Raw genomic sequence first — 13,172 nt, 5'->3', positions numbered from 1 at the left:
ATTTGTATTCTAAAGCTATTGTTATCTTTTTTTTATTTCTTCGATGAGACTGGTCATTGCACATTCCTATTTTTATATTTTGTCTATTATTTTTATTGTATAGGCCATAAACTCAGCCCTCAAATTTTGCATTTCTATTTTGAACAACTATGGAATAGTATACAGGTTTCATGTTTTCCTCATATTCTTTGGACTCTTCTACTTCAAAAAGTGTTGGATTATTTTCTTTTGTTTTGTAATATTTATTGAGAGATGCCTGAACTCATTTACTAGACCTAAAGATCCTCCCTTTTGTTAATGTTTTCTCTGTTGATTTATCCATTATGTACAAGATCTCTAAGTTTTCTTCTTTTTAAGATCTTTGATAATTTGTCTTCTATCCTTTCTTCTGCTATTTTCCCTCTATTTACTGTATATCCTCTGATGATAGTTTTATTAGAGGCTGGATCTTGAAGTATCTCAGCCTCTTACTACTCTGGGAAATTCATGATCCATCAGTCTAGATTTCTGCTCCTAAATTGATTTCTGGATAGTCAGAACTGATGATGAGAATTCTTCCATAAATTAAGTAAAGTGCTTCACAGCCCCTCTCAGATATAGATCCTGTTTTGATGTCCCATTTCTTGTTTCTCAGTTCTTTCTAATACATCTTTCCTATAGTTATTTGTGAAGGTTTTTAATACTCTAACATATAGTTAATTTTTGTATAGGTATTTCTGGGTCATTTTCTTCTGGGTTTGTATCTTAAGCAAGCTTGTCATGATAACTCATTAAGATTTTTATTTTGCTAATCTTCTGGACAACTTCCTGACCGCTGAATTTATGTTAGAGCTAGGTTCTCTGCACTTCTAAAGAGAATGCTTTTATTGAGTTTTTGTCCTTTTGGGTCTTATTTCTTGTTTTGTTTTGAGGATTTTTTTTTGGTGGATATTGTCATATATTTCAGGAACAGTTTACATTGGGAATTGGCAAGTTTTTAGGGTTTCTAAAGTAGTCTGATCTAGGCTAAAGTCTGAGCACTGTCTTTATAGTCTGAACTCTTAAGGTTCCTGACTCAGGTTTGAGTCTGAACAACATAATTATGGACTAGCCCTTCAATGGAGTTTCAGCAGACTGCTGGCAAAGTGAAAAGCTTTCCTGGTTCACAGTGACAGAACTGTAAACTCCCATTTAGCCTGGATTCATACATTTAGTTATTCCACTACCAGATTCACAGTCAAAACTAAACAATGGCTACTTCTTTATGAAACCATTGCTCTTCAGTCAGTAAGTTCTCAGAGCTTAGGACCACCACAGCTGTTCAACCAGGAATGTCTCTCTTGGGCATAAGTCCCTTTCCCAAAGGGACTTAGTTTGAGAACTAAGTACTGAATGATAAATCTGCTAGCTGATACCTGTTTCAGCATCATGCACAAAGGAGGTCCCTTTGTGATCTCTTATTACCATCATAAAAAGTAGAACTTAGCTCTGTGAGTTCCTGTGCTAGAATGCTCCAAAAAGTCATACTTAGCTGGGCCCCATTTCCACTGAATGTAGATTTCGACTGACACAGGCAGCAAAAACTACTCTGATTTTTCCCATTAGATTTCCAAATTAGGACTCAGCCAACTTTATTTTCTTAAATCTTTCTGGAGAAGTTATAGGAGATGGCTTGGCTGTATTTTTTCCTATTCCTTCTCACATCAGTACATTATTCTTTTAAAAATCATACCTAAGTACCTATAGCTTCTGTTGTTTGGAGAATAGAATGAGGTATTTAATCAAATATAATGCTTTAAAAGCTAGATAAATTCTTTCAAACTATCCTCATCCAGCAGTTTAGCAGCCCTGATTTTTTAAAAAAGAAATTAAGAATTCTCTGATATTGGTGAAATCAAGCAGGCTTTGTCACTTCTTCCTTTTCTGAATATTTATCAGCAATTTTTAATGATCCATTCTAGAATTTCCCTAGAATCTAAGGCAGGCTCACCGACCTATGGTTTGCATGCTCTTTCCTCCTTTTTTTTTTTTTTTTTTTTTTTTTTTTTAAATTGAGACATCTGCCCTTCCCCAAATTAAAAAAAAAAATCTGTTTTCTAAAAGCTTTAAAGTGGTTCTTCAGTTCCTTTAATACTTGGGATGTGGTTCATCTTGGCTCAGATGATTTGAAAAAATCTAGAACAATGAAGTGCTCTCTTATTTTTGTACTTATCTTGGGCATCCACCCTAGAGTCAGAAGACCATTTTTCAAATTCTACTTTTGATACTTATTGTCTTTGTTCTTTGTGAAGAATTATTGTTCTAGTATTTATATTTCTAATGCCTAAAACAGCACTTGCTAAAGCATAGGGACATAATGCTAAATGACTAACTTGTAACATTGGACAAATTATTTAATCTCTTTGTGCCTCAGTTTCCTAATCTATGAGAGACCAGACTAGATGGCATCTGAACTTCCTTCTAGCTCTAAATCCTATGTAAGCCATTTCTGTTCCATTATTTTACCACACTTCCATATTTATTAAATTATCTGGAAAAAGGAGGCAGCATAGCTAAATGTTGCTGGATTAGCAGAATATTGATTTACCTGTGTTATATATAACCAAAAACATTTCAAGAATGAATGTTCTTGCTTTTGACAAGTATCTTAAGTCTTCAGCGATAATGTACTGAAGAGCAGATAGCTATTTCCATGCACATGCAACAAAGTTGTTCCACACCTCTAGTATTGTGGTACAGGTCATTGTTTTATAATCAAAATCCCTTAAGTCCAGTTGTTCAAAGGGATTCAAATCTACCAAAGTATATTATTATACAATACATATCTTTCTGATTAGGATACTGTGGGAGACTTTCAAATACCTTTTTAAAATTAAGTAACCTCGACAAGCATTTATTAAGCACAGGGGAAAGACCTGAAGTACATAAATAACAATGTTCTGAAAAACTAAGAAAAGTATGAAGAAAAATCCAAGTAAAGTACATTTAAGAAGTAAAATATCACTTTTATCTGGAGGAATTTAAGAATGCTTCATGGAGGGAATATCATTTGAAATGAATATCAAAGAAAAGCAAGGATTTCAAGAGATGGACATTATTAAGAATAGTGAGGAAGTGGGGCTAGAAAGAGAAGGGAAAATAAGGGGATAATTTACATCAAACTTAGAGAATTATATGAACAATGTAGATTGGAAAGAACTGAATGAACAGAAGACAAGGTAATGTAAAGTGTAGAATATGAGCCACGGATGAGAAACTAAATAAGGATTTATGAAGTGAAAGGGTCTCAAGTAAAAAGAGGTTGCTAGTGCAGACATAATATTGTCAGATGATTTATCTAGACTTTTTAAAAGCATTTGATTGGCTATACAATAGAACAATTAAGTAAATGGAAATTTTAAAATAAGAGAGGGTAATTTTCAATTATTCACTAAACAACTGTCTAAACCAATATAGCCATATATGAGTTTTGAATTCATGTAATCCAACTTCTCCAGGTTTTAGCATCAGTAAGAAGATAAAGAGCTATATTCAAATATAGCCTTATGATAGAGACTGTACTTGAAAGAGGTTAAGGCACTGACAAGAAAAGATGTATCAGGTATTTGCATGTTGTCCTCCCCAATAAAATGTGAATTCTTTGAGAGAAAAGACCATGTTTTTGCCTTTCTTTGTATCCCCAGTGTTTAGCACAATACCTGGAGGACAGTAAATGTCTGATAAAAGTTGTTAACTAGTGGTCAGAAGGACCTCCTATCAAAATTATGTAACAGAGAACTCAGGACTACTGATCTCTTTCTCAGTCTACAGAGCAACTCTCAGTTTTTTCTCCAATGGAAGAGATAATAAAAACTTTTTATGTTTAGGAATTAACCAGTATTCTGGACCTACTGGCAAAAAACATCAAAGCAAAAAAACATTAACCCCTACTTTGGTCAACTAGCAAAATCAAATTACTTTAAAATCAAGAGGACTAAAACTAGTACTACTGTGTTTTTTCAAGTTTCTTTAAAATATTTTAGTACTTTAATTTTCTTTTGAAAGCAACAGAGAGGATTTTAAATTCTACTGCACTAAAATGCCAAGTTTTCTTGAGTTCTCTTTAAATAAACATTTTTTTCTCATTTACCAAGAATATCCAATTCCAAAGAGATATCAATTCTTTTAATATGCTGTGTTATTATGCTACTGGGGATGTAATTTTACATTTCATTTCAATATGGCCTAATTTTATAACTATTTCATTTTTTAAATGATACAATTTTTCTGTATAAACTATATCTGACTAATATGTGTCTTTGAGGGGGTGGTAATTAGAGAAGATTTATTCTTTATAAATTCATTCTGAAATAACTGTGGAAACTTGACCAGAATGTCTTCACAAACTTATTACTTTCTCCAAACCCCAAAGAACACATCTGATCACAAAGTCTCATTGTGATACCTCATTATGATGTGTAGTAAACCTAAGTTCTCAAAGATCAAAATTTAAATTTTAGGAGAATATATCACGATAGAAACAGTCTAAATATATCTTCTAAGAACTAGGTCAGCTAAAAAGTGGAGAGGCACACATCATTAGTATGTTGACCACTTGATGCTCAATTTTTTTCCCACAGAAACTTACAAAAATTTATAGATTACAGGTAAGCTTCTCACATTTATATATATATATATATATATATATATATATATATATATATATATATATATATATATATATATTTATTTTAAATTAGTATATGCTAAACATGGCAAGCAGCAAATACTTCTGCAAAGAGCAAAAAGATTATGTTAAGAGATAGGAAAGACTTGCTATTGATGTGGGAGTTATCCTTGAGTATGGTATCTATGTACAGTGTAAAGTTACTAATATGTTTCAGCTAAAAATTAGAAAAAAGGGGGGGGTTACCTAAGAAATAAAAATGGGGAAAAGATATGCTGTATAATTGAAATAACTTAACCATAATTTATGTGAACAAATAACCATAAAAATGGGAAATGAAAAAGAGAAAATACATCCACACAGACTAGAATGTTAATTCATATATTTAAGCAATATAAATTAACTGCCATCACAAGACACCCCAAAAACATCTCAGTCAGTAAACATTCAACCAAACAGAAAGGGAAGACTGCTGAAGGTAAACTCATTTGAAAAATCGTATGTATAAGAGTGCTAGATGAAGATAAGCAGTACTGCACACAAAGCAGAAATAATGGAAAGTAAAACAAGTTTTAAAAAAGCTTGACAAATTTTCAACTAATAAAAAATCATCAAAAGTGAATTCAAGGATGAAAATGGAAAAACTACTACAAACAAAGGAAAAATAGAAAAGTTTTGCAAAAATCATTATAACAATACTCTTTTCTACATCAAAAGAAAGAGTAACTACTGCATCAGAGTCTTAGATTGGAACATAGAAAAGGTATAAATAGTTAAGACAAAGATGAGAAAAACAAATTACTTGGACCAAATATATATAAAGATTTTGCTGGGGTGACAAAATTATGGAGGCATTGAAGAAGCATTCAATATGTGAAAGAAGATACAAAAGGCATGTATAAGAAATCCAAATATTATTAAGAAAAAAGGGAGAAATTATCAATAACAATTTGTAGGTCTAATTTTATTTTTTCCCAAATTTATTTTATTTGAAGAAACAGAAAAAGCAAAAAGAAAAACTAAGATGCAATATAAAACAAAATGAAACAAAACAAAAAAGAACATTATCATGTGCCCAGCAGAACATCAGGGAGGATTCAAAATATATGACAACAAATACCAATTTAAGAAAACATGTATATTAGTAGAAGAAATTATATTCACGAATGTCCATCTTTTCTTTACTTCCTTGTAAACTATTCTTTTGTTCTCTGCCTCGAACCTTATTTCTTTATTCTTTTCTCCCACTTCATCCTCCTTACCACACCTAAGCAAGCTATAGTTAAGAAAGGATAGTTATATATATATATATGTAGATATATACATATACACACCCACAGCCACATAGCCCAGATACACATGTCTTTCCTACTGCTGCTGACTCATTAAATTCTGCTTCATAACCTGGCTAACTATTACTTAACCTCCCCCACACATGGATTCCTTCCTTGTCTTCTTCAATCACACTTTGTTTCCTCATCTGCCCATTCTTCCCTCCTTATTTCTTTATAGATTTTGGAGAGTTTTATAACCTTCATGACAGATGATTAATGTTGCTTACTGAACCCAGTCCTGATGTGAGTAGGTTTTCAGAATTACGAGCCCTCCTCTTTCTCTAATGCCTCTGTATCTGTTCTTTTTCTGCATGTCATTTATATAACATAATTACTATTTTTATTCTGCCTTTTGACATTATCCTATTGTTGAAGGAAATCTTAAACATAGTATACATTTCCCATGTAAAAAAACATAAACAATTTGTCCATATTTAAAGTCTGTCCATGTTGAGTTCCTTAAAATTGCTCTTTGATTGGCTCTTATTATGTTAAATTTTCTGTTAAGTTTGGGTTTAGTTGATAGCAAATCCTGAAAATTTGCAAGTTCATTGAATGTCCATTTTTTCTCATATAAAATTGTAGATAATTTTGTTGGCTATGATCTTTTTGGCCAAAGGCCTAGTTCTTTTGCTTGTCTGTAGATATGATTCCAAGACCTGTGGTCTTTTATTATAGCTGCTGACAAGTCTTGTACAATTCTAAATGTAACGTCATCATATTTGAAATGTTTTTTTCTTGTTGCAAAATTTTCTCTTTGATCTGGGGATTTCAAAATTTGGCAATAATATTCCTATGTGTTTTCCACAAAGATCTCTTTGAGGTGGATAGCTATTTCTACTTTCTCTTCATGTTCTATCTTCCAGGACAGTTTTCTAGGATTATTTTCTACATTATTGTGTCAAAGTTCTCTTTTTGGTCACAACTTTCTGACAGTCCAATTATTCTTATATTTTCTCTTTTTGTTCTCTGGATTTGTTGTTTTTAATTATGAGATGTTTTGCATTCTGTTCTATTTTCTCATTCTTTATAATGTTTTGTTACTTCTTGGTCTCGCAAAGCTTCACTGGCTTCTCCTTGCCCAATTCTAATTTTTAAAGAATCACTTTCACCTTTAAGACTCCTTTTCTAATTGGTTAACTTTTTTTTTCATAGTTTTCTTGTTTTTCTTTGATGGTTTTAATTTGTTTCTTTAGTTTTTCCTCAATGTCTTTCATGTGATTTTTGAATTCTTTTTTGCATTTTTTTAATAAATTCTCTCTGGGCAGGGAGCCATTTCATGTTACTCTTTTGTGGGTAAAATTTTTGTTTGTTTGTTTGTTTTTTTATACTAAAGTGTCCTCCTCTGAAGATGAATAGAGGCCTTCTCTGTTCCCACAATATGTTTCAATGGTGGGGTTCTTTTTTTTTTTTTTTTTTTTTTTTTTTGCCAGTTTATTTTTTTAAAAATAAGAGGTATTTGTGTAAGCCCTTGTAATTGTAGGGGGTGGGGAGGAGATGATGCTTTAAGCTTCTCTTCAGCTCTCCACTCACATCAGGATCCCAAAACCAAAAGCTCCACCCTCCTGCAAGTGACTATTGCCAGCAGTATCTCTGCACTCAAGAGGTGCTTCCTCCTTCTCACCCAAGACCATGTCTTAGCAGCACAGCTGGGCCTGGTGTTCTCAATCATCCAGGTTAACTCTTCCCAGATTCAAACACCCACTTGACAAACAGTCCCTGAGGTGAATCTATGGAATTGAATAAATATTTTTTGTTTGACTAAATGGTTTTCATGGATGTTTAAATACATAGCAATTCTATTAACTAAATAAGATTTTTTGTTGTTCAGTTATTTTTCAATCATGTCTGATTCTTCATGAGCCTATTTGGAGTTTTCTTGGCAAATATAACGATTTGTAATTTCCTTCTTTACTCATTTTATAGATGAGGAAACTGAGGCAAACAAGATTAAGTGACTTCCCCAAGTTACATAATTAGTAAGTCCAAATTTGAACTTAAGAAAGATAAATCTTCCTGACTTCAGGCCTAGCATTCTATCCACTGTGCCACCTACCTGCTCCAGCTAAGTAATACAGCTCCTCCTAAATGAAGAGAAAATGTTCAACCTTTGACTCACTTATGGCTATAATACAACTAAGGATATGTTAATGTTACTTTCATTCTCCAGTACTTTTTTTTTTTTTTTTGGAGAGGGAACAGGAAGATAATCAAACTTCCCAGGGATTTGGCCTTTGTTTTGGTCTGTTCTATAGTTATGATTTCATTGACATAGAGAATTCCTGGTGAGGAAACTTTGTCTACCAATTCAGGTCAGCAATTGTTGCACATATTTCCCTGAGATCACACAGCCACTATGTATCAGAAATGGAACTTGAGCTCAGGTATTCCTAACTCAAAGAGTGGATCACTGCCTCTTTTGACCTTTTTACTGCAACTTATCAACTTCTCATTTTTTCAGCATTTCCCTTCCTCTCCTTCCCTCCCTCCTTACCGCTTCTAAAATTTCTAATTGTTAAAGATTTCCCTATTTTTCATTGCATTTTGACCAAAACAGAGGCATCATGATTTAGTAGGAAAAAATATTGGAACTGGAGTTAGCAAACTGGCTCTAAATTTGCTACGAAAACAACTTTGAACACACTTCATTTCACCTCTTTTGGTATCCATTTATATGTGCAATGATTGGTTTGGATCATCATTCAGTATCTAGGATCCTTTCCAGCCCTAACATTCTATGAAGGCCCTATTTGGAAGAAGAAAAGGAATCAAGATAAGCATAAAAAAGAACAAATTATAAATTTCCTTTATTCCTGCAGAAATGTCTCACTTATTTTTAACACCCATTTCTCTGCTTATTTCTACCTACACTCTCCCTCCCTCTCATCCACCTAAATCTTTCTGTTATTCCCTCATGTTCTCCTGCAATTTAGCCCCTAATACTTTTTTTCATGATGCTTTTTAATACCATGTCTTAAGCTGATCTTTCTAATAGTCACCTTGTAAAAAATGCATCTGAGCTACAGAAAAGGTAGTTTCAAAGCATTATTTGTGTACTTTAAAAATTAAGCTTCTTTAAGCAGGTCTTGCTTTTGTTTTGAGAAACTGCTTCCTATAAAATATTATGAATTTTTATAACATTGCAATGATCTCAGCAAGTGTCTTCAATATTATAATGATTTAGCTTAAATTACTACTAGCAAATGAGGCTTTAATGTCTTAAAACTTAGTTGCTTTTTAACTCACATGGAGAAAATGACTCATGACTGAACTTTCTAAAAGGCTGGGGTGGCATTCATTACTGAGACTATTCAATGGCAATACCTTTATAAGTGCCTTTGTGATTTGTTTCTTTAGTATGATGAATTCCATCGATTAATCTGACAGTTTGTATAGTTCTATTTCTCCTACTATTTTAAATAGAAACAATCATCACTAACAAAGAACAAAGAATTTTAAAAATAAAAATTCCTAACCCAAATTATTTCCATGTGGAATTCTCTCTCACATGCCAGTTGAAGTGAACAATAAATGCATTTAAACTAGATCAGAGTGTTTACATGTCATTTTTGTTGTAGCAATCAAAAGAATATAAAAGATCTATCTATATGCTATGAAATCTGGAATTTAAAAGGAATATGTGAAAACTATACACTAATAAGGAAAACTGATAGTTTTACTATATTGTTGCAACAATTTAAATGACATCAAAGTCTCATTTACAGATAAATAAATCCTATTAGTGTATTCTAAGAAGCAGCCAAAAAGCTAGTGATTTTTCTATCTCTAATTAGTATCCTCGCATGTTGTTAAACAAGTCAGGTAAGGCAACAGAAACTATTATCATTAATTTTATCTTGAAGAAAATAATTTACAATTAGGATTATTTCCTTCTTATAGAAAGTTCAGAAAAGTCTAAAATTGATTACTCAAACAAAAGGATCACTTGGAGCTGAATAGCTTAGAAATACTACTAATGTAAATTAGGGCTAGAAACATAACATAAGCACATATAATTAAAGTCAGTTTTTTTCAGTGATTTTTTTTTTTTAAAGAATCAAGTAGCTAGTATGTAGGACCACTGAGCTAATGTGGATTTTAGAGTTTTTATACAAATAAATTTGGCCACAAAAATAACTTGTATAATAACCCTGCTTTCCCAGTTTCTGGAAAATGTTCCTCATTCTTAAGTTTCCAAATCTGATTTCAAGATAAGAAAAATAAACAGTAACCATGCACATATATCTATTCAAAAACATACATACAAATTAAAAAAGAAGACAAAGCAGAATATTGACAAAATGTGCTCTTTCCAACTATTTTGGCATAGGGATATGTGTGAGTGTATTTGAAACCAATTTTGGAGAACTAAAGGGCCAGGAAAACTTAAAAATCTAAGAAAACAAAATTATTACAAGTAATAAAACTCAGTTTTATCACTAAACAGTTGCTTTTTACTTTTATGTTTTAAACTAGTTTGGCAGACAGGTGACTCAGTGAGTAGGACAATAAATAGACCAGGAGTCAGGAAGACTTGAGTTCAGAATCAGCCTCAAACTAGCTAGCTTTGTGACCTTAGCAAGTCACTTAAATAATGTCTGCCTAATTTTTTTCCCTCATCTCTAAAAGTTCTTTTTGACTCAGATATGGTGTTGAACCCACCCAGCTGCTAAACTAGGTTAAAAAAAAAAGTAAAAAGCAATTGAATTTAGAGATAATTTTATGTGTATAGGGTGTGTGTTTGTGTGTTCCTAGACAGATATACATATATATCTCAATCTGTATTCTGAATCCATTCCTTCCCTACTAGGAAGTTTGGAACGTGCTTCTTCATTGATCCTTTGGAATAATCAATGGTTATCAAATTTATTAGAGTTCTCATAGCTTTCTATGTTATCTAGTTTTTTTTGTTTGTTTTACAATTTTGTTGCTTTTGTAGTATATAATATAAATTATTTTGCTTCTGCTCAATTTGCTATGTACATTACATTAGCTTGTAAAAAGTCCATGTCTTTTAGAAATTACTTATGTCCTCACTTTTTATAGCACATTGGTATTCTTTTAAATTCATAAAAGACAATTTATCCATTCCCCCATTATTGAGCAGATGTATTGCTGTTTCTTCATGCCATTTTCTTCTTCTCCTTCTCCTCCTCCTTCTTTCTTCCTTTTTTCTTTCTTTCTTTTTTCTTTCTTTTGCTTGCTTTTTTTTTCTTTTTTTCTTTTTTTGCTAAGGCAGCTGGGATTAAATGACTTGCCCAGGATCACACAGATAGGAAGTGTTAAGTGTCTTGAGACCATATTTGAACTCAAGTCCTCCTGCCTTCAGGGCTAGTGTTCTATCCATTGCGCTCTTCATGCCACATTTCTTTAGGAAAAATCATTGCCACCAATATGATGCAGCCTACTTACATCTACCATGTGTCCTTTCAATGCCCTTTGGGTCATGTGCATTATTGAATTTTTAAAAACCATATCATGTGATTCATATCTAAGTGAAATGTTGTTTAAAAATTGATTTTGCAGTACTGAACAAGTTAGGATCATGGAAACTGAAATTTAATGTAACTTTCCTGATATTATTCAATTCTGGTCTCAGCTCATTATCCTGTCAAAGATATATGTTTTAATGGATTAGATCAATAAGATTGTCATTCAGTTGAATATTAATAACCTTTAAAATATTAATTCTTTATCTATTTGGCTTTTCCTAGGTGAATTTTCTCTTTTGAATGACCATGCATCTTCCCAAGATGTCTGTAGTGTACCAAGGTTCAGTGTATGAAAAATAATATTATCAATAAACAGGAGTATCTGCACAATCTCATGTGTAAAGGAATTCCATTTAAATTTTGGGGCAGGACATCCTCAATGCCATTGGTGGTCAGTGTTGGCAAATAAATCTTTCTGTTTCATACTTTGCAGCTATTGCCTCTCAGAAGATTAGTGAAAAAAGTTCCCAATGTGGTTGCATCTATCATGCACACTTTATGATTTTGAAATGTATCTTTGGGCTTATATACAGGGAAATTAAGACTTGATTTTTACCCATCAAACTGAATAACATTAGGAAGATTCCTGGACTAAGAATGATGAAAATTAAATTCGAGTCCTCACTTTGACATGAACTAATTCTGGGGCATTAGGCAAATCACTTTACTTTTCAAAGACTTAATTCTCTTACCTATAAAGTGAGAGGTTTATATTAGAAGATTTCTACTAGCTCTAAAATTATATGATCAATGTGAAATAAAAGTATTTTATTTCTTAAAATAAATAACAGTTGTACTGTGCTTAATAACTACAATCTAGAATAAGAGATTGTTTATGTGTCTGTGAGGTAAAAGGAAGATGGAGCCTAAGAGGAAAGAATAAAAAGAGAAGAAAAGGGTTAACAGGGAGAGGGGGAAGGATACCCATAGTATAGTTTTTCTGTGAAAGGAGTTAAGTATTCTCTACAAGTAGAGGTCAAAGCTTATATTCACTTGGCTGCCAGCGGATGCTATGACTTTGTCCCTTATTAGTAGTTGTATGCTAAATTCATACTTTGACATGTCTCATGTTAAAAGTAAATAATGAAAGTACTTTTTAGGCTATCAGTTGTAATAAGAAATGATAACTCAAAGAACAGTGGTTTGATGTCCTTAACTATCTATTTTATAATTTTTATCTGAGATAATAAATTGTTTTCATTTCCTTGTTCTAGTGACCCTCATTGATTATGGGAATTCAAGGCCTCATTTTAAAAGTAAAACCTATAAGACCTATTGAGAAAGCAATATATGTATTTATGTCTTTTGTTGTATTCTCCAGTTATTAAATAGGATGTATATATGCACTGTAGGAATAAAAGCTTAAAGCCTGCTTTAAGTTCTAAAGCAAACCTGACCATATCTATAGATAAAGGTATATTTTAAACAATTCATAATAATTATAACAATAATAATAGCTCATATTTACTTAAGGCTTTAAAGTTTATAAAACATATATAATCTGGAATTATAAAAACTTGTGAGGTAATTAAGGATAAATAATATTTGTCCCATTTCATAAATGTTTACCTTGTCCAAGATCACCCAGAAATAATGAATTAAATATATTGGATTACTTGCTGTCTAGGGGAGGAGGTAAGGGGAATGGAAGGTGGGAAAAAATTGAGAACACAAGCTTTTGTAAAGGTAAATGTTGAAAAT

General features: G+C 32.1%; 1 protein-coding gene across 1 annotated transcript in view; it reads right to left on the bottom strand.

Annotated features, from left to right (window-relative positions):
- The window catches only part of RPS6KA5 (ribosomal protein S6 kinase A5), a 203,126-nt gene that overhangs the window by 105,615 nt on the left and 84,339 nt on the right, over nucleotides 1–13,172 (bottom strand). The gene's annotated exons all lie outside the window — the stretch shown is intronic.

This window comes from Sminthopsis crassicaudata, chromosome 2, assembly GCF_048593235.1.
Source record: "Sminthopsis crassicaudata isolate SCR6 chromosome 2, ASM4859323v1, whole genome shotgun sequence".
Classification (NCBI taxonomy): domain Eukaryota; kingdom Metazoa; phylum Chordata; class Mammalia; order Dasyuromorphia; family Dasyuridae; genus Sminthopsis; species Sminthopsis crassicaudata.
Note: the sequence above shows the minus strand (reverse complement) of the source record. Positions and strands in the feature narration are given on the sequence as shown.